The sequence below is a fragment of the Cavia porcellus genome, unplaced genomic scaffold, assembly GCF_034190915.1.
Source record: "Cavia porcellus strain 051 isolate PalLab524CR breed Dunkin Hartley unplaced genomic scaffold, mCavPor4.1 scaffold_13, whole genome shotgun sequence".
In the NCBI taxonomy this organism is placed as follows: domain Eukaryota; kingdom Metazoa; phylum Chordata; class Mammalia; order Rodentia; family Caviidae; genus Cavia; species Cavia porcellus.
Genome location: NW_026947496.1, coordinates 21,432,472 through 21,456,720, shown reverse-complemented (window position 1 = coordinate 21,456,720; position 24,249 = coordinate 21,432,472). Strand labels below are relative to the sequence as shown.

The window sequence follows — 24,249 nt, the reverse complement described above, 5'->3', positions numbered from 1 at the left end:
TCTGTACCAATTGATTATGAATAATTCTTTTTTTTTTTTTGTCTTTTTCATTTTTATTGGTACCGGGGATCGAACTCACGACCGCCTGCATGCAACACAGGTACTTATGCCGCTGAGCTAAATCCCCAGCCCCACCAATTGATTATGTATTTTCCCTCTTTTATCCTGTTATTGGGTATTACAGTGGATTACAGATTTTCAGATGTTGAACTAAGCAGCATCAGGTGCACATGGTAATCCCACCTACTTGGGAGGCTGGAGTAGGGAGATTGCAAGCCTAAGGCCATCCTTAAGACCCTCACTCAAGACCATATCTCAACATTTTAAAAAGTTGAAAGGACTGGAGATACAGTGGTGGCTCAGTGGTAGAGTGCCCCTTGGTCCAATCCCCAGTACTGCAACAAAACAAAACAAAGCAAAGCAAAACACAAAAAATGCTCCATCATCTCACATAAATCTTTGATGTGAGGTTTTATGGATAGTAAAGGATGAACTAGTACAGCATTTACTGTAATAAATATTTTGATTACGTAAAAAGTCATCCAGATTTTATATGCATCTTTTTCTTGCTTTTAACTTTTTCCTTATACAATTGTTTAAAAATATTATGGAAGTCCATCAATCTAATTTGACATAATTGAAGATATTTTAGAGAGGCATCAGATGAGTTGCTAATAAAAAAACTAGAATGAACTATTTAGAGAAACTGCTTATTATTTTGAAGAGGATTCTTGAGATAATTTCAAACTTGTGAAACAATGTAATTATATAATACTTTAGTAGAACTATTCAGTTGTAATGATAGATATGCAATTTTCTCATTCTGGTAGTGTTTTTAGTTCTTGGTAGTTTGAAATTTAACTTTCTCTTGAAAAGTGATAAAGCTGTGTTAAGTGAGAATCTCAACAGTCCTACAAGCTGGAAATGTAGAATTGTGCCCTTAGAGCAGCATTGCCCAAAAATATTGATGTGAGCACACATATACTTTTACTTTTTGAAGTAGCCATATCTTAAATTTTAAAAAGTGTGATTAACTTTAATATGCTTTTGTAGCCAAATGTAACTCAAATATTTTCAAATATTTGAAATGTTATACCAATATTACTTAAATATGTCAATTAAAATACTTCATTTTTCTCTGAAATTTTAAAAATTTTATCTTAACATGCTTTATTTAATTCAATATTTTAAAAATGCTATTTGTAAACTATTTTTTGTGAAATTGATTTTGAGATGTTTTTAGTACTAAATCTCTGGAATATAGTGTGTATTTTACACTTACAGTATACAATTTGTACTAAATTTCAAGTGCTTAGGAAGCAAATTTTTATTTATTTATTTATTTATTTTTTAAGTAGGAGACAAATTTGAAAGTGCAAATTTAGATCTCTATGTCTCTCACCTTTATAGGAGAAGAATTTTTGCAAAAGAAATCATGTTACATAATACCTTTTATGAACAGCCTTCAAGTGAAAAAGGGACTGAAGGTTTATTAAAAATGGAATGATTATTTCACTGTTTGTTCTTTATCTGAGGGACAGGCATAAACTTCAGAATTTTTAAAGTTTTATTCACAGTGGTTATCAATGCTTATTTTCTTCTTTCTTTTTAATCAAAAAGTCACTTAGTGTCAAGGTAGTTACCATTCAATTGATAATATTTGGCTCCAATTGAAACACTGTAATTTAATGTTAGTAGATCATATAAATATCAACATAATAACAAAGGCATAGAGTAGAAAGTTTTTCACTTTGATCTGATCCTTGTTTTCTCAGTCCCCAAATCTCCAGTGCATGGCTATTGTTATTCTTTCTCCTTCTAGCTAATGAAGTTTACACTTCAGGATGTTGTGTTTGTCTAGTTTCTTTCTAATTCTCTGGTTGGAGTTCAAGGCAATGCATTGACAAAAACATGTTTTTGTATTTCAAGATTTTTTGTGGTGCAAGGGATTGAATCTAGGGCCTAACATATGCTAAGCACGCATGTTACCATTGAACCATATTTTCGACCTGAGATTTGTTTTATTTCGGCAGGTTAAGACCATTGCTTCTTTCCACTGTGACTTTCCTACCAATGTAACTACCTCTGACTTGTGATCGTGTGGCTATATCCAATTTGGGGATCTAATCAAAATAAAGTTGACTTAAGGATACATTTGATATAGTTGACACACTTAATAAATGTGATGAATTATTGCTAGAAGTCCTGACACAGACATTGATTCCAGAAACTGTCCTATAATTGCATTGTGGTCAATCACCCTTTCTCCTAATACACAGCTGCAGGGTCTGAAAGTATCACTATATGGACCTGTCACAGTTTACAGAACACTCCAAGAATGTATATAATAGAGGAGAGATGGGGCTGGGGATTTAGTTCAGTGGTGTAAGCACCTGTCTGGCAAGTGTGAGGTCATGAGTTTGATCCCCGGCACCAATAAATAAATAAATGGATAAATAAATAAATAGAGGAGAGATGAAGTTTGAAGTACAGAGAATCAAAAATAGTCTATGGAAAATTAGTTCAAACATCAGACTTATAATAAATGAAAGGTTTCATTCTTGTCAGGGTCTGACGAGACCTGAAGCTCTCCCTGTCACAAATATACTTGATAACATAGTGCATATAATATAAATACACCACAGATCTTTTTCTGACAGAAATTTGTAAATAAAATTCTCATGAATTTCTTCATTTGTGGATCAAAAATTGCTACTAATGCAGAGAATAATCAATCATGTTAGACTAAAGAGTAAATGGCCAAAAAAAAAAAAAAAAAAGCTAAAAGAATAAGGAAAAAAATCAGAAGAGTTTTACAGTGATGTGTCACAGACTGTAAACAGCACAAATATGTTAGCTTTTTTTCTAGAATTTCTTACTTTGGGAAATTTTTCACCTATGACAGTTATTTGATGAAATTCTGCATCTTCACACTTGAAAAAAATTTTTGACTATTATCTGTAATATCTAGAACTTATACAGCTTTATTTATATTTTCTGTTTTACCTCTTGGTTTTTAGTCATATGTTTTTATTGTTAGGTATGCCTCACGTTTTTTTCTTTAAATTCCAGACATCATGTCTGAAAAATTTTAGAAGTGCTAGAGATTTATCTTTATCTAGAGAAAGTAAATCTTTAATTTGCTAGGCATTTGTCATGTTACACTAAGATTGGAAAACTCTTTTAAAAGGGGCCAGAAAGTAAGTATTTTATGCTTTTCAGACCAAGTGGTAATCAAAAATACTATATACACATTTATGCAACATAAAGATACATTTTCATGTACTCTATGAACAGAATTCAAAATGTAATCATGTTAATTGAGAAGTTATTTATTTATCCATTTATGTACTGGTCTAATAATAAGGGTAGATTTTTTTTTTCTGGACTCACAGTTTGCTTATGGGATTCAGATTCAGTGTCCCCATCATCAAAACTACAAATATTTCATCTTTGAAAGCATCTTTCAGATAGGTCCTGCTAAATATTAATATAAAGCTACAAAATATATCATATTCATTGCTTGGAAGGGATTTAAAGAATCATCTCAGGTCCAAAAATATATTTCCTTCCTATGGTTTGGTCTTGTTTTGTTCCTGAAAGGTGCACGTGTTAGCAGCTTGTTCCTGATCTAACAGGTGAGGAGGGTAACAGCCCCAGGAGGCATTCAGGCTCAGTGCTCTTACCGAAGTGAGCTGCACCCCAGAGGAATGAATGAGTTCTCATGAGAATGAATTGTGATAAAGTATCTCCCTCCCTACTTGTCATAAAGTATCTGACTTGCACCATAGTGTAGCTGGGGATACTCACTAGACACTGGCACTGTGCTGTTTGGACTCTACCAGATTTGTGAGCCAAATAGACGTCTTTTTAAATATATTACCCTGAGTCATGTACTTTGTTATAGCAACACAAAATGGACTGAGACAGCACTGAAAATAAGTATGTTTATTTTGATCTTTCTTCTTATTTTAACTTTTACTACATAGGAAATATACCAAGATCTTGACATTATTTATAATTTAAACAATGTTAGTTGTTGTCTTACTGACTTAACATGTGACACTTAAGTGCTGTTTTACTTGATAAGTTAAGAATGAGTTGACTGAGAAACATCAAACCTGTAGCAAAACTAGTTTCAGAAAAGGTCTCAGATTTCTGAGCTTGCAATATAAAAAAGTAGAAAAAGAACACAATGCTAACAGATTCTTAGCTAGACTAACCAAGAGAAGGCAGGAATTGCCAGAAACCTGGAATAAAAGTGAAATATAACTACTAATCTTATTAAAATCTAAGTGAGTATAGGGAATATTATAAAAATTTATGATAATGGTGATATGGTGAAATGAGAAAAATTTATTATAAAGAGACACATAGTAAATGCTTGAAACATGTGAGCTCTGCTGTAATTTCTTCACTCTGTCATCATAGTGCAAAAGCAGCCTAGACTGTGAGGGAATGGCTGTGTTCAGTAAAACGTTATTTGCAATAAAAGGCGATAGACCAATTTGCCCACAGACTGTACTTTGTGACCCTATTATAAATCAAGGAGTAGAACTGAGAGTCCATAAATCCTTACACTTACAGTAAATTAAGTTTTCAATGGAAGTGTCAAGATCAACAAATAACAATGAGGGCGCTGGGTATCTTTGTACAAAGAGAAATAAACGTATACTATAAACAAACAAATGAACATAGGATTACATCTCACATTATATTAGAAAATGAACTCAAGAGGAATTATAACCTTAAAATAACTTAAGTGGTGGAACTTGATTAAAAACATTTGGCAGTGAATTTTCATGATCTGGGGTTAGCAAAGATTTGAAGATGACATCAAGAACACAAATCATAAAACAACCTGGTAAATTGAAATTCAGTAAGTTAAAAACGTGTGACTCAAAAGACATTAAGAAAATAAAAAGATAAGCTCTGGACTGAGAAATATCTGAAAATCACATATTTGATAAGGGATATGTACCAGAATCTATAAAAAATTCTTTTTAAATTAAGACTAATAATTTAACTAAAAATTGATAAAATACATTTTATCAAAGAGAACATATGACAAGTGCTCAACATTATTATCACCAGGGAAAAGAAAATAACACCTATAAGATGGTATATACACCTATAAAGACCATTACAATTTCAAAGGCAAAAAAAAATATGAAGTGGTGATAGGAATATACAGAGATTGGAACCCTTCTATGTTCCATTGGGAATGTAAAATGGTACAGCTACTTTGGAACACAGTTTGGCAATTTCTTTAAAGTTAGACATAAATTTACCATGTGATTCTTCTATTTTACTTCCAGGAATCGAATCAAGAGAAATGAAAACAAATCTGTATCAGGAGTTGTAGAGAAATGCTCGTATCAGCATTATTTGTTATAATTCCAAACTGAAAACAACCTAATAATAGACAAATGGATAAACAAATTGAAGTCTATACAAATAGAATATACAACTATACATACGGTTATATAATTAGAATCATGTTCAGCTTTAAAAGAGAGAAAAAATGGACACGCAATACAGCACGGGAAAACTTCAAAATCAGTGTACATGAAAAAATCCAACGCAAAGACTGCACACTGCATGCCTCTACTCACATGGAATGTCCAGAAAAGGCAACTGTAGGAACAGAAATTTGGTCAGCATTCGCCTCGGGTCAGAAATGAGGACTGATTGAAAATAAGCTTGAGGAAAAAGTGAATTTTTTTTATTACACAACTCCATGAATTCATGGGAAGTCATGGAGTTATCCCCTTAAGAGTAGGTGAATTTTGTGGTATGTAAGTTATACCTCAATGAAAATATTTAAAATGGGGGTATTGTCTCATGTAAAGCATTTAGATGCACATAGTCCTAGTTTAGTCAGCGATTTGACCAAGATCCAACCCATGTTTTTTTCTTGCCAATCTGTCATCCTGATGGTACTTTCTTTGTGATCTAGATTGCCACTGGCATTATCTTTAGAGTCAAACCAGAAAAATAAAACAACCCAAAAGGATGGAGTAGAAAAAGCCAGAAAGACAAACTTTCCATGGACCCTACCGAGGGTTCAACTTATGTTTTAGAAAACCTATTCAGCATGGAATTTTCCAGCCTACCAGGGAAACTGGTAAATTAGTTTTATAGATTCTTTTTGGGAAGTCTGGAAAGAATGGCTGGAAATGGGTATTGGGATACCTGGCCAAAAGTTTCTGCCACTCTTTTCCTCTGAAGAATTATCAGCCTTAAATAACAAGTCATTACAGGAGATGGGGGCAAACTACATGCGGGAATAATTTATGGAGAAAGAGTATCAGTGATATTGACTCATTCTAAAGATATAAAGTGTGTTTCTTCTTACAACCACATAGCTTCAATGGTTATTAACATTTTCCTCATAGAAAAATACAGATTAAGATTCACAATAATGGAAATAGCCTCAAGATAAGTATTAGAGTAGTTGCAATTTTCATTCTTAAAATGCTTTCTTTTTTTTGTAAGAGAGCAAATGTAGACAGTTGATCAAAATAGTTGGCCAAAGGACAGAAAAAGAAACAAATACTGCTTTAGTTCAGCAGGCCATCCCAGGCCAACCCCATGTACCTCTGCCAATATTTTATGAAAAAGGTGTCAAATGTTATAGGTGTTTGCTTTTTAACTCTAAATATCCAACTAAACTTGTTTCATTGGAGCCTGTTAGCATCTCTTCTCAGTCTCGAGTTCAATGATACCCACATCAGTAACTTGTAATCCCCTACTGTGGGAGCGTGTATTACTACAGGAACTGACAAGTGAGACAAACCACTCATTCTCACCCCTCTCCCCGACCCAGGGAATAAAAATCGGCTACCATACTTCTGTCCACTTGTATAGTTTTCAGAGTTGACAACATCATACATCACATAACCAGAAACAAATTCTCCCCTCTCATGCTTAACCATGAACTCCCCAAATGGATTTATTTGCTTTACTTTTTAAAGGTCATTTTTAAACCTAACAACATTAATACCACCAACAAAATCAAGGTAGCCATTAGTGATTTTATAGCATGAAAATGTTCGGCCGTGAAAATATTAGGATGTGTAATTCAGTTTGGGAGATGGAGGCAAACATAAATTTCATGGCCAAGTAGGGGTTTTTTGGTGTGTTTCTTGTTCTTTTGCTAGAAAATCGTTCAGCAAAAAGTTGCCATAAGCATCAGTGAAGCTCAATACCATAGGAAAAGTTCCAGTCTTCTACTGGTAGCTGAAATTTAGAGCAAAAAATGTCTACAGCTCTAGTTTCTATTGCCTATGAGGGATTTTTATCACCTGAATATCACCAAAAATTATGGCCAAGGTCTAGGTATTGTAAAGAAATTGGTATATCACTACTATCCCAAGTGTTAGCTGTTGTCTTTGAGACTAAATGTCCTTACGATTGATTGTAGTAAGGGCAGAAGTAGAGTGACAGACTTCTGGGAAGATTAAGATGTGATTAATTGATCTTTCTTCTTTGCTAGTACCTAGATTGTGTGGGAATCATAAACAATATTATAACCGAGTATCAGAGAGCTAGGTGTTAGGCTCAATAGGCAGCAACTTTTCATCTCTAGTAACTTGGGACAGACTCAAAAGCTAAAGATATCACCAAAAAATAGTCATTTCCTAAAGAAGTCATGATACTAGTAAGAAAGCTACTTTCCAAAAGAAATTTACAAGCCTAACCACAGAAACCAAATAAACAAAATTTAAAAATAGAAAATGAGAAAACATAAAAGCAAGATGCAACCCATAGCTCCCCAATCCCTCAACAAAAATTGAGGTGGAAGAAATAAAAAAAATTATCTTCCACTGATCCTCAGGTCTTTCCCCCCCCCCCAGTACCATGCTGATTTTTTCACAGTAGCTTTGTAGTATAATTTCAGGGCAGGGATTGTGATTCCCCCTGACTTGCCTTTGTTGCCCAGAATTTCTTTTGCTAGTTTAGGACTCTTCTGGATCTACATGAATTTTAGGAATGTTTTCTCTGGTTCTGTGAGGTATGCTAATGGTTGAGATTTCATTAAACCCATATAACAGTTTTTGGAGTAGGGTCATTTTCACTATGTTGGTTTTCCCTGCCCATGAGCAGGTGATATTTTTCCATTTTCTGATATCCTCTTCAATCTCCTTTTTTCGGAGTACTGCAATTTTCAAAGTATAGATCTTTTACTTTCTTTGTTAAATTGATTTCTAAGTACTTTATTTTTTGGGGTGCTATCTTAAAGGGTGTGTCTTCCCTAATTTCTCTTTCTGTGAGTTTGCTGCTTACATACAGAAATGCTATTGATATCTGAGTGTTGATTTTGTATCCAGCAATGCTACTGAATTTGGTGATTAAATCTACAACTCTCTTGGTGGAGTTTTTGTGGTCATCTCTGTAGAGCATCATGTCATCTGCAAATAGTGATAATTTAATTTCTTCCTTTCCAATCCTTATTCCTTTTATTTCTTGCTCTTGTCTTAGTGCTCTGGCTGATGCTTCCAGAACTATCTTGAATAGGAATGGTGATAATGGGCATACTCATGTTTTTCCTGAATTAAGAATGAAAGCTTTCAATGTTTGATCATCTAGTATGTTCTTAGCAGTTGGTTTGACATAGATGGCTTTATCAGGTTGAGGTAGACACCATCTATTCCAATTTCCTGTGCATATTTTGTCATGAATGACTGCTGGATTTTGTCAAATGCTTTTTCTGCATCTATAGAGATGATCATGTGCTTTTTGTCTTTGGCTCTGTTGGTATGGTGCGTTGCATCTATTGATTTGCATACATTGTTCCATTCTTGCATCCCTGGGATGAATCCTCCTTGTTCATGTTGTGTAATCTTGTTGATTTGCTGCATGCTGTTCACCAGTATCTTACTGAGGATTTTTGCACCCATGTACATTGGAGACTGGCCTGTAGTTTTCTTTTTCAGTTGGGTTTTTTTTTTCTGGTTTCCAATCAGGGTAATACTTGCTTTGAGGAATGATTCTGGAAGTATTGCTTCCCTTTCATTTTCCTTAAAGAGTTTTGGCATTAGTGGCATTAGTTCTCTAAATTTCTCATAGAATGCAATAATGAATCAGTCAGGGCATGGGCTTTTTTGTTGTTGTTGTTGGTAAGATGTTGATTGCATTTTCAGTTTCGTGAGCTGATTTTAGATTATTTAGAATTTTTATATCTTCTTGATTTAGTTTTGGTAATTTGATTGTGTCTAGGAATGTGTCCATTTCTCCTGTGTTTTCTGTCTTATTAGAATATACATTCTCATAGTAGGTATTGATAATACCTACTATGTACTACCTACATAGTAGGTATTGATAATCTTTTGGATTTCTGTATTATCTATAGTGATTTTCCTTTTTTATTCCCAACCCCTTGAATTTGTGCTCATTCTTTCCTCTTTTTAATAAGATAGGCTAATGGTTTATCAATTCTATTAATTCTTTTGAAGAATCAACTTTTTGATTCATTGATTCTTTGCATTGTTTTCTTAGTCTCAATTGCCTAATTTCTGCTCTTACCTATAATTTTTTCCCTTGTCTGAGTTTGGGTTTGATTGGTTCTTCTTTTTCTATAAGTTTGAGGTTCAACATTAGGTTACTTATTTGAGATCATTTTGTTTTCCTGATGTAATAGATCATCACTATAAATTTCCCTGGTAGGACTGCTTTTATTGCACCCACAGGTTTCGGTATGTTGTGTCTGCATTTTCATTTAATTGTGCATACTTTAATTGTGTCTTTGATTTCCTCTGTGACCCATTGGTTGCTCAAAGGGGTGTTAATTAATTTCCACTTGTTTGTCTAGTTTTTTTTGACTTCTTATGTTGCTGATCTCCAGTTTCATTGCACTATGGTCAGATAGTATGCATGAGATGATTTCAATTCCTCTACATTTACTTAGTGTGTTTTGTGGGTTTGTATGGTCTTTTGGGGAAAATATCCCATATACAACTGTGAAGAATGTGTGTTCTGATGTTTTAGGGTGGAGCATTCTGTAGACGTTGACCAAGTCCATTTGTTCACAGGTTTGGGTTATTTCTGATATTTTTTTTTTTATCAATCTAGCTGATGTATCTATTTTGAGAGTGAGGTATTAAGATCTCCCACTACAATTGTGTTACTGCTTATGTGGTTTTTCATGTCTGTTAGTATTTGTTTTATTAGCTGGGTGTGCCATTGTTTGGTGCATATATATTTATAATTATTATCTCTTCTCAGAGTTTTCCCTTAACAAGTATGTAGTGGCTTTCTTTGTCTCTTTGGATCAGTTTTGGCTTAGAGTATATATTGTCTGCAAATAGAATAGCTACCTCTGCTTGTTTTCTGGGTTCCTGTGGCATAGAGAATTGTTTTCCATTCTTTGACTTTTAGTCTTTCTTTCTTTCTTTCTTTCTTTTTTTCTTTCTTTCTTTCTTTCTTTCTTCTTTCTTTCCAGGCATTGAACTCATGACCTTGTGCTTGCCAGGCAGGTGCTCATGCCACTAAGCTAAATCCTCGGCCCTAGCTTATAAATTTCTTTTGGGTTAAATGTGTTTCTTGAATGCAGCATGTCGTGGGCTCCTGAATCTTGATCATTATTCCAGTTTGTTTCTTTCGATCGGTGAATTGAGAGTATTTATACTGATGTTATAACTGTTGCACATTGGTTATTATATATTTCATATTATTTTCCTCTTGTAGGTTCCCTGTCTCTCTCCTCTGTTTAATTACTTGCTCTGCCTGGCAGTTTTTTTCTGCTGATGTTCTTGTGTTTGTGGTCTTGGTTATCTCTTTGTAATATATCCTTCAGAGCACTCTGTAGGATTGGTTTAGGGGTCATAAATTTCTTCAGTTGTTCTTTATCATGAAAGTATCTTATTTTTCCATCAATTTTGAAAGATATTTTTGTGGGGTACATCAGTCTGGGTTGAAGATTGTATTCTTTTAGGTCTTCAAATACCTGGCTGTCAGCTCTGAGGGTTTGTGCTGAGACGTCTGCTGTGATTCTGATGGGATTTCCTTTATAGATGATTTTTTTTCCCCTCTAGCTGTTTTTAATATTTTGTTCTTGTGTTGAACTTCTGGGATCTTTATTATGTGCCTTGGGGTAGATTTATTATGGTCATGGCTATTTGGAGTTCTATATGCTTCATTTATTTGTCTGTCAAATTCTTTATCCATATTTTGGAAGTTTTCTGCCATTATTTCTGTGAAGAGATTTTTTGTGTCTTTTGCGCTGTTTTCAGCTTTTTCACTGATTCCAATCAATCTTATCTTGTTCTTCTTTGCTTTGTATTATAGTGTTGGATTGATTTTTGTGTGTGCATGGCTCTTGCTATTGCTAAGATCTTTCTTTTCCCAGTCACTAGTCACAGTCATGTCTTCTAGATCTGATATTCTATTCTTTCCTTCATTCAGTCTGTTGTATATACTTTCAGTGGAATTTTTAATTCCCTGGATGTATGTTTAGATCTGTTTTATTGATTCTTTTTGTTTTCTATGGTGGGCATTCGTGGTTTCCTTCATTTTCTTGAGCTGCTGTATTTTTTGAAATCTGTGTCTTTCATTTAGATCATAATTCCTTTTTTGCACATTAGAAATTATTTTTTCTATGACTTCTTACATTTGTTTTTTCACTTCTGCCAGCATCATTTCAGAGAGTTCTAGCAGCTGGCTTCTGGTTTTCATTATCTCTTTGTACTCTGAACTTGTCCTGGTCGGCTGGGCATTTAGGGTTGCATTTTGCTTCATCATCTTGTCACTTTTTATTGTATTTTATTTTGTTTTCTGTGTTGATGTTTATAGATTTCTTATGTTGTACAGCTTTATATTTGGGGTCCTAAGAAATTTCTGTTCTTCAGATGTCTTCTAGGTGTAGGTGATTCTTGATCTCTTAGGCAATCTTGGGGACCCATCTCCCAATATATTAAGAATGTAAAGTTGCTATCTATTTGACTCAGGGCCCGTTCCTTTGGAGCTTGATTATGGTTATGGTTATGACCCCTTACAATCACAGTGTTGTCATATGGGAGAGAAAACTGATTATAACAGGTATGGCATTTTGGTTGAAATAATATAATTAGCAATACCAATAAACTCAAGCACAGCCTGGCTAGTCACAAACTGTAATAACTATTAGCCTGATATCTTTAGCCATATGAGAAATTTCTAATATAATATAATTATATAATATAAGGTAACATAATATAATATAATCCAGCTTATACCATGAACTTGTATGCAATGATTTTCTACTTCATAGAATTTTATCCTGTTGTATGGGAGATTTAGGAGGAATAGGGATAGGTAGAAGAAATGAATGAGATTAAATATAGTTGGGGTAAGACTGAAGATCCCCCAAATTTAAAGACCCAATCCAAGAATGGGCTTCTGAAATGAATAGACTTCTCAGATGAAATATGTGGAGTAAATAAATACATGAAAAATGCTCAGCATCACTAGTCATTCAAGAAATGGAAATTAAAACAACACGAGATTCCATCTCACTCCAGAAAAAATGACTATCGTCAAAAAAACCCAACAAATAACAAATGCAGACAAGGCTGTGTGGAAAAAGGAAACTTTTTCCACTGCTGTTGGGAATATAAACTGGTACAACCACTATAGAAACCAAAGTGGAGCTTCCTCAAAAACCTAAAACTAGAGGTTCCATTTAACCCAGTCGTTCCCTTTTAGCTTTCTTCCTAAATGAATTAAAAGGATCATACCACAGTGATATATACATTCCCACACAATTTATAACAGCTAAATTTTAGCAACAGCCTCTATGCCCATCAAAAGATGAATGGATAAAGAAAACATTGCATTTATAAACAATGGAGTAGTACTCTGCCATAAAGAAAAATACACTGGAATCACTTGCAGGAAAATGGATGCACTTCAAGACCATGATCTTAAATGAAATAAATCTGACACACAAGTTTAAATATTGCCTTGTTTCTCTTGTGTGAGAAACCCAAAGAGTATATAAAGAGTATAAGGAGATAGCTATTGAGAGAAAGGAAGAACATGTGCAAGAGGGAAGGGGAACAAGAGAAGAGGAGGGGAGGGAAAGAAGACTAGATGGAAGAAAGAGAATGAGAGGAAAATGGTAACAAAGCTTGTGTGGATGCAGAGAGGAAGAAGGCTGAAGGGAGCAGGGGAATAGGAAAAAGGAACTGAAATGTATTATGTGCAGGTACACATTTCCCAAAGTGGATGTGATCAATATGTACAGCAAATATAGACTAATAAAAAACAAAGTTAAGCAAAAGCAAAAAAGAAGAAGAAAGACACAGAGACTGAGTACCAGGATGCAATCTGCTATAGATATTTGATACAATATCAACTTCTGCCAAATTGGTCTGGTGTAAAAGTTCACTGTCTTTTTCAAATGTGACATTGAAGGAAGTACTTTTAATAGAGATAACTGGTGAGCCTGAAAATCCTGGATTCACCTCTCATATCGTTTATGCCTATGACAAGGTTCTATTTTTCTTGGTAGGATCAATCATAGGAGTGATATTATTTGTTTAAGATACGATCCATATTCAGTTTTTAAACACTAAAAATCACAAAGAAATTACTGATTCATTCTATAAAAATGAACATTCTTATAAACTCTGCAATGGTTCCTGCTTGAACATTCTCATGGGTTGTGAATTTAAGATTTCACAAAAATATCAATTTTAATGCTATGCTGGTTTAAGTCCTTCCCTGTATTAAATTAATTCTTTGTTTATAACCCTTTAGTCCTAGGAATCATATGACATCCTACTTCTCTCCCTTAAATTTTCTACTGCAATGCAATAATCAAACATTCTTCCACAATAACTCTCATGTTTTTTAAATGCTTTTTTCTTTTCACTTCTGGGCACTGAACCCTGGGTTTTGTGCATGGTAGGCAAGCACTCAACCACTGAGATGCATCCCCAGCCCAGTAATATGGGGGAAAATCCTTTCCGTCTTCCAGTTGCACTTGTTTGGATGTTCTGTGTTTGTCAACATGCTCTCATTCAGTACAGAGTGCAACAGAACACAGCAGCTGTGATTTGACCAGGACCTAATCCTAGATGGTATGGAGCCTGTCATCTAATGTCAGTGGCACTTAAGTTATATTTTTAGCTCTACTAGCTAATACTCCTGTCTCAACAAATGAGATTTTATTAAATCATGTTCTCCCTATGTTTCACTTATGTTGTCAGGTTATGAAACTCCATGGGAGGACTTTATAATTATCCCAAATGATTTTCATTCTCTTAGATCTGATTCAGTGTTTCAGACAGGAAAATTTGGAATGAACAGTTTTATCATCTAAATAATTAGCTATTTTTTTTTTAGCTTTGTAACATTTAAAATTTTAGCAAAATGCTTTTTTGGTTATGTAAGTTATAGATATATGGCCAAAGGAAAGAGCCTTACCTTCTCAGTGAATGCAGCCTGATCTGGTTATTTCTAACAATTAAAAATCCTCCCACCCATTCTACCAATGCAATCCAATCCACCTATGCAAACATCATGCATAAACATGTTCCTGACAAACCCATCCCAATTTCTTTGGCTTCTATGGTTACTTTTTGCTTTTTCTGTTTAAAGCAATTACACAAATAGCAAATGAATTCTCATTGTAGAAGCACATGAAATACAGAAGTAAAAAGACTGAATGTTCCCTCTTTGCTTCCCTTGCCTAATCTTATGCTCTTACGCAGAGGAAGCCACTACGAAATGAATGTTTCCCCTTCTAGCTGCTTTCTTATACATTGACATGTATCTTAATAATGTACAGTACACAATCTTTCTTTAAAAATGTATATTGAATGCTCTTCCAAATTGCTCCACTGAGGAAAATACTCCAGGCTCTTTAATGACAGTACACATTCTCTTCAATGGCATCAAAATAGTCGTCAATTTACATTATTATTCCCTTTTTATGGACATGTGGGTTATTCTCAAAGTTTTACTATTATGAACAGTGATCCTATAAGCATCCTTTTGTATGTGTCTTCAAGCGAATGAAAAATAATTCATGTAGTGCAGCTAGAAATAGAATTGCTACATTCAAAGGCATGCACATTTTAAAATTCTAATTTTTTAAAATTTATATTTCAAGAGTATATGGTAATATTCTACAGCCTAGTTATGCAAAGGACGGTCCTTTTACAAACAGAGTTAACGTCACTCTGAACTTACTAAAATTGTGAAATCTCGGGCTCCATCCAGCTCCATTGAATGAGGCTTTGGCCTCTAGCTAGATTCCCCAGTGACTCATATGCTCATCAAATTTTGATAGACACTTTTATATGTTCTTGTTTTACCCAAACAAGATACTCTGAGCCCTTTAAATTTTTGTCCATTCCTCTTTATTTTCTCACTATTTAAAAACTATTAATCTAATAATGCTTTTTAGATTTTTTTTCTGAGATCTCTTTACATGCATGGGCTGATAATTTATGGGATCTACCCTTTATAAATATGGAAACACTTTTTTCTCTTCTCTAATCTTTTGGTGTTCCTTTCTTTCTCCTGGATTCCTTTAAGATAACTGACAATCATATTTGACAAATTCATCTGTTGGTTCCTTCTGTTTTCTGGGAAACAACTTATCTGGGTTGGGAGAGCTAACTTTATGTAGGACAGACCTGTAGGCAAGTCCATGGACCATTTGGAGAATACTCAAAAGCCCCTAAAATTATGTGTCACCTTTGAGAATGACTGCTTCAAGGAAGCCTTTAGCAAGTGATTATGGTTGCTGCTTTAATTTTGTGGCTTGATTCTTTAGCTGAGGTTGGTTACTCTGTCTCCTCATATTATGGCTCAGGGAAAAGTAATCTCTCTCATTCCTTTGGAGGAGGCAGGCAGAGTTACACTACCAGAGTGATAAAGAGAGTAGAGTTTCCCTGGATTATTGCTCAACATGACTGTGTTTTGACTTTGGAGGCAACTTTTGACCTTTGTGTTGCTAATAAATGTTTATTGAGTGCCTGCTACATACCAGATACCATCCTCAAAGCATACCTCAAAAATAGACATCATTCCCAGTCATTTTCCAGCATGGGAAAACAGTAAATGATGAAAGCTGATTTGATTCTTATATGCTAACTTATGCCCTTACAAGTGACAAAGAGAACAATCAGGAAAGTCAGAAAGAACTCAGCAGGAAGGAGGAATTCTCATACAAAGCATCTTTACTTTTAAGTAAAGAGTGTTACAAAAAGTATTTCTAGTTATGGTTATTAAATATACAACTAAGACAAAATTGCCTTATTGTCAAATATCAATAGCACTTTTGGTCCATTTTGTATATGGATGTTGTGTTTCCTGGGACATTGAAAGGTCAGAGTGGATCCTAAATCCCTTCCTAGATTTTCTGATGGAGTAAAACAAAGAGAAAAATAAGCCACAATTCTCCACCCTTGTGAAGAAGTTGCTGTAGATGCAAGGTGTCCTGTGGTACCCCATTAACTCCAACAACCTTTCATGCTGTCTCTCTTCTGTGTCCCTTAGCAGTAGGTGCTGTAAAGACAAAGTTGTTTACAAAATTGTATATTATTTCTGGTCTTCCTTCTGCTTCTGGTATTCAAGTATTACAAGGATGACACAAACATTCCCACTTATCTGGAGGATGTACCGACTGAAGATTTAAAAGAAGTTGCAAAAAGGAAGCCAACTTCAGTGAAGAAAGCATATTTCTTTGTTGGGTATTTTTGGGTTGACTGGCACTATGTTGTGTATGAGCTTAGTAACCACTGATGGGGGAAATGTCACACGCATTTACAGAAGGATTTCTTAGAAGTTAGAGTGTTTAATTTTTCAAATATCCACTTTACTGTCAACATTAATTTATGCTAGGGAATTAAAGTCAACATGAACCGTTCCCAAACAACTGAAACGTATTATGCAAGGCTTTGTTCCTTATAAGGCCATTGTATATCTTGAATTTGGGCCCCATCACAATAGCAATTTCTTTTTTTTAATAGCTATAATTGCATTTCCTATGTAAATACTCATTAGCCGCACTCTACTGGATCAATTTGCTTAGATACTGTGAAATAAAAAAAAAAAAAGAAAAAGAAAGTTGGTGATGATGCAAGTATATAATAAAAATGTACCTCACCCACCTCCAAAGTAAAAGAAATGGAGGGAAAACTATTCCATTAAAGTATTGGCACCTGTTTGATAAATCTTTCTGATGTAAGTCCCCAGATCTGAGGAAATTATGAAAAAAATTTAATTGTGAATTGTGCCATAGGGAGGCTGGGGAAGTAACTATATTTCCATAATCTGTTCTTGAAAAACCGATTCTGGAGTATTTCTGCAAATGTCAAATGATAGGATGGCTTGGATGATTTTAAAAATCCTTACACTGGAATATATTGCATTTAAATCGTTAAAGAGAATTTCATAAAGAGTCAAAATGAGGAATTTTACATATGCCTAAAATGAGTGTTAAGGAGTGTAAGTTATCAATTAATAAGAGAAACAACAAGATTTACAGCTGATTCCAAGGAAAATTTTAAATGAGAAGTCCATGAAATAAATTCACACACACACACACATGGGCACATATACACACACATGCACACATTGCAAAACCGGCTATTCCTCCAGGACAAGGGAGAGAAATCTCTTTAACATACTGAATTTATTTACAGGACTAGTAACAAAAAATTGTTTTGCCTTGCACCTGTTATCTTCAACCTCTAGAATTGTAAAATAACTCAAAAACAATGAAAGATAGAGACCCTTTAGGCCCAGATAACCAAGAAGGATGTGTGCCAAGTGGAGCATAGTGGCTCATTTAAGATATCTTGTAGTCTTTTGGTATATTTCAGTCTGTTAGCAAGTGTCATGGCTTATGTCTGTGTCCCCCAGGCCTCATGAGTTTGCATTGTGTATTTGTTATTAGTTCATTGTCTAGTGCTTGGATTGATGGTGTCAGTGCTCCACCCACAAAGGGGTGGAGCCAGGATGTGATGTAATGGCAGGAAGAAGGTGTGTCTTGCTCTTTGCTGGTTCCTGCTTGCTGTTTGTAGCCGCCATGAACTGGGGCCCAGCCATGCCAGCCTGCCTTGGATCCAGCTGAGTACGGATTGAAACCTCCAAAAACTGTAAGAAATAAACCTTTCCTTTCCCAACTTGGGCTTCAGGTATGTTGTCCCAGCGATGAGTAAAAAGTAACTAAGACAGCAAGTTTTTGCCTACACAGATGAAATAAAACCAAGGCAAAACCAAAGCACTTTCCAGAACTCTTTCTGTGATTGCCTCAAGTTCTCAGTTTATACATTTGATGTACATGTAGCTTTATCAGCTTAAATTTCATCCCAAATAGTACACATTTATTGTGGATGGTGAAGGTTCACTTTTATTTGCAGGAAGAGAAGAACACAGCGGGCACGAGAGCACAAATCTCTCATTGCGTGTGTCACACGTGATGGGGTGAGATCACGTCTGGAGGGAAATAGGAAAGAAAGGGCATCAGGGGGAAGGGGAAGCAGGCTTCTGCATTCTCAGTGGGAATGGCCAAGGGATTGTCAAAAACATTTCAAGACCGTTTCAAAGATGTTTTTCAACATTTCTGGAAATTCTTCCAAGTGTAATATTCTAGGAGAATGTTATTTTTTCTTTTATCAGATCATCAAATCAATTTGTGTCTTTCCATAGGAGGCCATAAATTTTCTCCCGCTTTTCTTCTTTATCTTGCTTGATCCAAGAGCTGTATATTCTCACCACTCAACATTGTCTCTTCATTTTCTGGTGTTTTTCATCCTGCAGTGCAAATTCCCTTCCTATCACCACTAACAAAAACAGAAAAGAAATTGTTTAAATGTAGCTCTCATGCATGTATCAAAGCTATTTCCCTCAAGGTGATTCATCTCTTCAGACTTTCAGAAATGTGCAAACATTTATGCCATCAGTAATACACCAGCGAAGCTTCGGCTGTACCAAAGGTCAGGAATAAAATTAGAGCAGTGAACTAATTAGCATTGAATGTGCGAAAGGGAACTGGTAGTTATGTTTCATATTTACCACTTGGGAATGAGGGGGGGGTGAGGTCTGATTTAAAACCCAAAGCATTGACAGTGTTCTCCTCACGGCTTTTGAGATGTAAACAGTATTATCACCAGCAGCCTGCAGCATCGTCCTTAAGAAATATGAAAACCGGCACCAGGAAACCAATCATTCTGCATCTGAACAAAATAATTGAATGCATTTTGGCATTTGAGCTTTTCAGAGTCACAAAAACTGCTTTACTTCTGACTGGGGAGCTATAATTATAACCCTGATAAAAAGATTCCTTGAAGCAAATTCTTCTTTTAAAGGACCTTGATTAGATTGTGTTTACCTTTAACTTAAAAATCAGGCAGCCCAATGAAGCAGTGTTCGAAATTGCATTACCGTCTGGCTGTACTGTTTTTCGGCAGGATTTTAAAGCCAAAACTCTTTAGCTGTCACCTTCACTCTCTCAGTCTGTCTGACTTCACATTTCAGGGAAATTGATCACATTTTCCGGAGAATTTACTCTGTATACCTCTCAAATAATGTTGGAGGAAGTTGTTGGAATGGCCATGGGGGCGTGGCATGAAAGTAGCTCTCCTGATGCCTTTTGCCATCTATTTTTATCTTGACTGTCTCAGTTTTTTTCATATGCTAATGATGGTTATTAAAAGCATTTTTCATTTCTTATGCCTAGCAGCCGATCTACGTTTGGAACAGACAATTGTTCTGCAGCGATAACAAGAAACCGAACCCCACCAAAGGTCTACATGGAGGCTTGAGCCCAAACAGCTCGAAGCTGAAATATAGGTCTGTTTTTTACTAGTCACGTGACCCAGGACAAGTCACTTCATCTCTCTAGTCTCAGTTTCCTCATCTGGAAAACAGAGGTAATATCAGGACCAACCCCAGTCTTCTACTATAGAGATTAATTTCATAAAGAGCTCATTTTATAAAGTGCTTAGAATACAGCTTGGGTCATAGAAGTATATTTTAAATTAAGTAATTAAAATAATTTCTTTTCACTATAAAGATTAGAAAAACAGCTAAGCATCCATTAGTAGCATGCTGGTTCAATCAAATACAGCATATTTATACAGGGACATATAATGTAAATATTAAAAAGAATGGAACAAGTTCTCCATCTAATATAAAAAGAGCTGCATGAAAAAGAATATACATAAATATACATGTGTACATAATAAGACCTGGAAGAACTCACAGGCAGCTATTATCCACAATTGTTTCTGAGAGGCACAAACAGAGAGGAGAATTAGAGAAGCATCCTTTGTATTACACACTTTTCTAAAAAGTATAACTGGCTTTCAGTTGTTACTACCTTTTCAGTAAAATTCACTTAATTGTGACTTTAATATGAGAAAAAAGGAAAAGATGAAGGATGTGCTTTGTTCTGTCACCTGAAAGAATAAAGATAAATGTAAGAGATTCTTGAAGTGGTTTGTTGTTGTCTTCTTGCATTAAACACAGTGTTAGTGTATTCTTTGGAACTGAAAGGCAGTACTGGAGATCCTCAAACTCATGGCATGACCTGAGGCTAGGATACAATCAATAACACTTCGTTACTTACAGGTATGAAATGGAATCTGCTTTGCCTTAGCTACCCACGGTGGAGGAGTGGCTCTTTTCATTTTAGAGAGTAGATCCATAGATAACAAGAAATAGAACAGTGGAAACAGAAAATGAGTTGCATCAAAGAAACATAGAACACCATTCTTTATGTCCAACATAGAGACAAGGTACCTTAAGTATTTTTCCTGTAAGTTTACTACAATGCACCTAATTCTCGCTACTGTTTACTCCCTGAGTTAAGATGTAGACCTGTGGACAGGGATTATAACAAGGAGGAAATCACTATGAAATTTAAAAAACTGAGGTGATGGAAGGTTAGGTAGTGAAAGCAGAGGACTCAGAGTTGGCAAACAACACTGAAAAAGACACTTACCTGGTTGAAATGAGGTTTGTATCCTGGCTTTGTCACTTGCTATTTGTGTACCTTGGGAGTTCTCATCTCTGACCCTCATCTTCCTACACAATGAAGGTGATAATAGTTGCATGTATGACAATCCATAAACAACTTATTTTGCTACATATACTACATATATATGCGTGTATATATATATATATACATATATACACATATATTCAGAATCTAGAACAGTACCAGAAATATAATAGGTCTTGAATAAATTTTTGATAAGAATGAATTAAATGAGGCAATACAAAGCTCCCTCAATTTAGGTGCATCTTAGTTGCTTTCCTGACATTGCAATACAGACCCCGACACCTGTAGTTTAAAGGACAAAACGTTTATTTTGGCTCAAGTTTCCATCCGTGGTCAACTGGCCCCAAGGCAGAAAAAGGATGGCAGAGGAGCACGGTGGAGGAAAAAGTGCTCAACCCAGGGCAGCCAGGCAGCAGAGAGAGAGAAAGGAGGAGCTAGAGACAGGAACACAGCCTTTCGGGCCATGCCCCTACCAATCCACTTCCAAACAGCAAGTCCACTATGGCGCCCCCATGACCCAATCACATGAGATATTTCAAACATATGAGCTATTTGAGGGATATTTTAGATCTAAATTGTATGAAAGAGGAAGCCTCTGCTTTGATTTCTGCACAACATTTGGTAAATTATTGTATATTCTTCATGAAGAGAGAGGATTATGTGACGCAAGGGTTAGTGGCTGCCTTAGTAACTATAAAAGGATGGGTTAATGGATCAGTGTTGGCCTGGCAGTGGGTTTGAGACTTACCACAGGGCCCTTGTTCTTTTTTATCTACTATAGATTTTTGTCATCCACTGGTGTAAAAGTATAATCAGTGTGGTTCATCAGATATTTTCTTAACACCCAGCTAAAAGAAAAGACATATTATAGGAAAGAATTGGGAAATTTTGATTGACTAACCTTGAAGGACAGGATGAAATAGGATGAAATTTAACAGGAAAAATTTAAAGTCTTGCATTTGGGTCTAAAATATATTCAAGCGTATAATCGTGGAGGAGTCCTTGTCAGTTATTCAATATACACCAGTTTCAAAAATGGTTTGCATGAATTGGGCCTTGCAATGCTGAGTTTCATTAATGGGAGCTTGGTATCAACTCAAGTTAGGGCCTTCACTCTTCATTTCTGAAAGCTGGTACTCTATTCTCAAAGTCCTGGTCCAAACCAATGTGCAAAAATTAATTTAAGCATAGAGATGATTGATGGATTAGGATCATGAAGAGACTTGACACTATGTATGAACTAATATTGGGAAAATTTAGCTGGGAGGAAATATTGCAGATGATATATTGCTTGGTTGTCATGTGGCAAAGAAATTAGATTTGATTTGAAAGATGTCAACAGATCAACTATGGTTAATGGAGAGATTTAACAGAGAGATTTCATATGGGAAAAAGCTGGGATGAAATACAGTGAGTTTTTTTATTGGAAAAATAAGGGATATCCTTCTAAAAATCACAATACAAAAATGGTGAGATGTAAACATTCTTAATATTTTGAAAACTCGCCATCTGTTAAAACTCAAGCAGGCTAGTGCATTGTGGAAAAATAGTTTTGAGTTAGTTTACTTAACTTGGCAGATATTCATCAAGAGGTTGATCCACTCCAAAGTTACAGACAAGATGACTCTCAGGTTAAATAACACTTCAAGTCCTTTTCAAATCTGAGAACTTATTACTTTATATGCATAAAAAGCACTGTTTGCATTGTGACCTTGGTTCTAAGCCTCCCAGAAGTGTGTGAGTGCATGATTCTTTGACTCTGACCAGGCTCCATCTTCCATCCAGAGTCTCCACGGAAGTGCAGAGCTGATGTAGTTGCTAAGCAACACAGATTCAGATAAATACACCTTCTCTTTCTCAGGTACCAAATAAGTAAACAGCATTCTTTTGACTATGACTTAATCTTGCCCCTTGGGTTCACCTATGAAAATGAATGAAAACTCAAGGCAGAAATTTAGGTAATTTAGGGCAAGTTTTTCTGTGGGTAAACAATTTGATCTTTTGAAAACCTAGATGACTTGACTGATGTGAATAATTTTCTCAATCTTCCCTGTTTTAGTGTACAAGCAGGACAAAGCTTTAACAGCATTCTGTATGACGATGGCATACAGTGCAGCGCCACAGACAGAATGAGATGACAATAGAATTTGTGGTGTATATACAACCATACTTCCTCTGTAATCTGATCACCTCGGAGTGGAGTTGATTTCTAGTTGGATTTAAAAAAAATTTAGAATCTTGAATCACAAACAGTTGTAGCCAGCAGAACAATGGAACCAACTTTTGGCAGCAGTGAGATACATATTTCCCTGCCTAGGCTCTGAGCTCTTTGAGGGTATTTATTTTTGTTTTCCATAATGACCAGAAGGCATACAGTACTAGGTATTAATTTATTATGATTATAGATCAAAGATGTCCTTAACAGAATATATATTCACTTATGTTTCCCCAATTTAGTGGGTATTAAATACATACATTAAATATACCTGAGTAACAAGTTCAATCAAGATACCTGAAACAACGGTAAATATTGAGCTTCATTTATCTATATTTTTTGAAACGGTTTTACTATGCAGTTCAGGCTGGCCTTGAACTCACTATGTGGCCCAGCCTGGCTTCTCACTCACAGTGATCTCCTGTCTCAACCTTCTGAGTGCTGGGATTACAGACATGTGGCACCATGCCTGGCCTCCTTTATTTAACTTTTGTAAATCACTGACCTTAAAACTTTTTCAATAATTCACAGGCAAGCTTGCATCTAAAGGATGGTAAAATTTCAAAACCTTGTATTTCAACATTTTTCCTTTCCTGATTTAAAGTATAAAGCATTCTTTTCAATGAAGAAAACAATCATCATTTATGATAATAAAAACGAAATACGAGCCAGGCACAATAGCAACTGTAATCCCAGCACTCTGAGAGGCTGAGGCAAAAGCATCAAAAGTTGGAATCTAGCCTGGACCACTTAGAGACTTAGGGAAACCTGGTGTCAGAAATAAAAAGGGCAAGAGATATAGCTCAGTGTGAAGGCCCTGGGTTCAAAATACAATACAATACAATACAATACAATACAATACAATACAATACAATACAATGCAATGCAATACAAAGAACTATGGTGCTTGCAGTTGTCTGCAGGGAAGCGGGTAGCACTTTCTCAAGCAGAGCTAAGGTAGAACTTTCTGGCTCCCACTTGGCAGGATGCAAAGTAAGTTGTGGGAAACACCAAGACCTAAGGCCAAAGG

The 24,249-nt window shown here is 35.4% G+C and overlaps 1 protein-coding gene and 1 long non-coding RNA gene across 2 annotated transcripts in view; one reads left to right on the top strand and one right to left on the bottom strand.

Annotated features, from left to right (window-relative positions):
* The window catches only part of LOC101787449 (uncharacterized), a 51,334-nt gene extending 30,899 nt beyond the window's left edge, over positions 1-20,435 (top strand). The window contains exon 9 of the long non-coding RNA XR_010051163.1: positions 19,679-20,435. This is a non-coding gene — a long non-coding RNA (uncharacterized LOC101787449). The remainder of the gene's footprint in view (positions 1-19,678) is intronic.
* The window catches only part of Rbm24 (RNA binding motif protein 24), a 45,123-nt gene continuing 39,181 nt past the window's right edge, over positions 18,308-24,249 (bottom strand). Inside the window, exon 5 of the transcript XR_010051161.1 lies at positions 18,308-18,782. The gene's annotated coding sequence lies outside the window, so the exon portion shown is untranslated. The remainder of the gene's footprint in view (positions 18,783-24,249) is intronic.